Below are 4,008 nucleotides of genomic sequence, written 5' to 3' on the forward strand. Positions count from 1 at the left end.
TCTGTCCTAATAAAAATAGCAGTACTCTATTGCACCAACTGTAGATTGAAGATCTCAATGCATACTTTGAAGTCATCTTATGCCCCCCTATAGGTACCAAAATAGTCACAAAATCACTGTGCTTGCCAATCACTGTGCTTGCCAATCACTGTGCAACCCCATCGAGTTGAGTTCAGGGCTGTGATAGTTTAACAAAATAATATGTCTGGAGCACCATAATCTTGACATTCTACGATTTTGTTTTAATATGCAATAATATGAGTTTCTATCTGTAGCTCAATCAGGATGACGAAACCCAAGTTCTGCATTGGACATTTTTGGACACTCTTTTGTCTTGGTCACCTTATCTGTCTTGCAACCTCTTATGCAACATTCGACCATATTGTGCAATTATTAAATATTATTGTATAAAAAAGAATACAAAGTGTCCTAAATAATACTACATTCATAATCGTGTTTACCTGACACTGAATTCAAAAGATTGTTTTTATTTCCTTTGATTTGGGGGAATCTAACCCAAATGGAATGTTGTTTTAACAGAAAAAAAGACGGAATGAATCAAGTTTTAGTAGGCTATAAAATCAAGTAATCACTGTGGAAACTTCAAAATTCAAATTGATCACATATCCCAGGTGATGTCATTTTATTTTTAGGGTATTTAAACTCGAATTAGACCTACTCCAAATTAATTACTAAAATGTACTTTTTTTTCTAATTATAATAATAATAATTGGCATTTATATAGCGCTTTATCAATCTACAACTGTTCAAAGCGCTTCACAATTATCATTATCAATCTACAACTGTTCAAAGCGCTTCACAATTATCATTATCAATCTACAACTGTTCAAAGCGCTTCACAATTATCATTACCCGGTCACTGGATTCATAGCATATTTCAAGCAGCCTGTTAGGCGCAAACTTGCTAAACCAACCACAATGACTTATACTTAGAATCATACTTTTCTTTCAAGAGGACATTTAATATACATGTAATTTCATAATAAAATCATAAAAATACAATTAATAAATGTGATAGAAAATCAATACAAAAACAGAATCAACACATTTGAGGCTGAACAACTTCTACATTGCAAAACCTGGTAGCCTGGTCAGGAAAAGGAGACAAAGCTTGAGCAATGATCCTTCAAGTAACCCCTTAGAGTTCTAGTTCAAGAGTTCATTTTCTTTCTTTCTCTACATCTGTTTCTATCCAATTCCACACAAAGGTTGCATTCCCCCAACAGCATTCATATTTTCTAGTTTCTGCCACCACGTTGATATTTTATAAATACTTTAAAAAAGAGCATACACACCTTCCACGCGCGAAAATATATACATTATATATACCCACTCAATAAGACCTAGGTAGGCCTACCCGCGGGTACCCCCTTGCCTTGGCCTGGGTATACCTACCACTTGGTCCTGTACTGTAGGGTTCCATAGCCGTGATATCACTGATATAGAGCCTGACGTAGGACTTGTAAACCGGGTCTTGGTTCCATTTATCACGGGGTAAATAAGAATATCTGATTACTTTTGAGGCCATTTCAGGGCTCTATATGGTTTATAGTCCTTATGACGTTGTTCCTTCGCAAACAAAACCTTTGTAAACATTCTTTAAACTTATCAAATTGTCGTACTTTTCTACCAACACCACTGCTCTGCTCAGAGCTCAGCCAAAAGTCACCTGTTAGTGTTATGAGATTATTACGTCACTAGATTCCCAGGCAAGCAATCTATCGAGGCCAACTTCAATTAGTGCATTAGAGCATGTAGTGTGAAGTTAGTAGTCTATCGGCGCAAACACATCGCGAATCTTGGTGCAAAACTATTGGTTGAGAACTTGAAGTGGGGATCATTAGCGTACCTACGGAGAGGGGGGGGGGGGGGGGGCAGAGGGGGCAGACTGCCCCCCTGACGAGTCACAACCCATGCAAGAGACGTATCCCTGCCCCCCTGACGAGTCACAACTGATATCCCTTACGAGCCACAAGTGGCCCGTCCTTTGAACTTGAAGACCTTTTTTTTTTTTTTTTTTTTTGCTTAAATTTTTTTCTGGTACAAAATCATTTATTTGTGGTTGAAGACCTTTTTTTTTGTTTTTTTTTGCTGGTCAATTTTTTTTTCTGGTACGAAATCCTTTCTTTGTGGTTGAAAACCTTTTTTTTTGGCTTGTCAAATTTTTTGGCGGACGAATTTGCCCCCCCCCCCCCCTTTGGAAAATCCTAGGTACGCCACTGGTGGGGATGGTTTGGATGTGCCCCCTTTAGCCCAAGGCAGACCAAAGTTAGTCTGCTGTGCAAACCCTTCACTCGAGTAAAGGGTCTGAATTGCAGCCTACTCGTGCCTTGTGTACTGAAGGCCCTCTCGCTCAGCAAGTTTTGTATGTGCTAGTCTTTGCGTGGAGACACACTTGTTCATCAAAGTTTCAATCAGGTCATGTGCCTGCAGACTAGACCAAAGTTGTACACACTGGCGCGGAGCCAGGGTTGTGGGACGCCCCCCCCCCCCCAAGTGTCCCCAAAAAGGAGGGAAAAAATATGATAAAGAAGAAGAAAAGCAAAAATACGAAGGGAGGGAATGGAAGAAAGGTATAGGCTTTATGGTTCATCCTTCTTATTTTATCTCAAAAGAATAAAAATCCTAACAAGACGTCTTCACTCTCTTCATAGAAAACTTTGGCTTCAGCGCTCTACGCGGAGAAAACTACGAAAATTGCCTTTCCCTTTGTTTCCAACATCCTTTTCGACCTAATTTCCCCCTCCCCTGCTAAAGGAAAGGCTAGTTTACCCTTTTCTTGTTACATCCCCCCCCCCCTCTTTCGCCACCATAGGCGCCTACTTTAGTTAGGCCTACATAATATTTCTTTAGAAAAAAAAGTCTACATAATTTAGATCCTTGTATTATTTAAGTACTACGACTATATTGTTAACGTTATTATTAATTAATGAATCATTTGAATATTTCTATAAATTTCAGGCTGATAATAAGTTTTGATTACTTTGAAAAAAAAGTTCTATTCATTGTTTTTCTTTGAACTTCATGTTTGGAAAATCCTATATGTATATAAAATATTTTATACATGAAATTGTATCATCATTATAAAGCAGAAATGAAATATAGCAAACAAGCAAACAAAAAATAAACAAACAAATAAAGGCGTGTAGATAATAAAACGTGAACCAGCCGGATTTGGTAACGGTGAAACGGCTCATCCAAAGTACTGCCAATTGGATAAAAAATAATAGCTATGGATAATTGTTTTCATCGTGGTTTCGCATTGTCCATATTAAAGTATGTTGTGGAAAACCGCGATGTCCTGGTACAGTTTTGATTTTATCAAAGTCACATCATCGTTTTATCATTTATACACTGTACATTGTTGTCATTGAGAATCTTCATATAAAAATCTATTCATTCTATCCTTTTCTATTCTGTTTAATACTATTCTATTCAATTACTTTTATCTTTAGTTCATTATTTTATAATTTAGTTTTTGCTGTATGTAAGTATGCTTGTCTTTCTGTCCTTTTTTTCTTCTTTACTTTACTTTACTTTACTTTACTTTCTTCAGGTCTTCTTGATTCAAAGTTTCTTACTAACATTCTTTCTTTTTTTCTCTCTTTTTTCATTCTTTCGTTCTTTATATCTTTCTTTTTTATTTTTCTTTGTATTCTTCTCATACTTCTCCTTTCCTTCCTTCCTTCGTTTCTTTCTATTTTTCATTCTCTCTTTTTTTTTTTTCTTTCTTTATTTTATTCTTTATTCGTATTCTCCTCATACTTCTTCATTTCTTTCTTTCTCTTTATGTCTTTATTTCTTTCTTTCTTTCTTTATTTCATTTTTCCTATCTTTTTCTCTCTATTTACGTATCAACCGAAGCTTGCAATCGAAAAGAGCTGATGTGCAAAAGAAATGGGGGACTAAGTTTCATGATTAAATAATGAGGACCCACGCGTTTTGATGGACTTAGATCGATATATTCTATTCAATACATTACAAAGT

This window comes from Lytechinus pictus, chromosome 2 (assembly GCF_037042905.1).
Source record: "Lytechinus pictus isolate F3 Inbred chromosome 2, Lp3.0, whole genome shotgun sequence".
Lineage (NCBI taxonomy): Eukaryota > Metazoa > Echinodermata > Echinoidea > Temnopleuroida > Toxopneustidae > Lytechinus > Lytechinus pictus.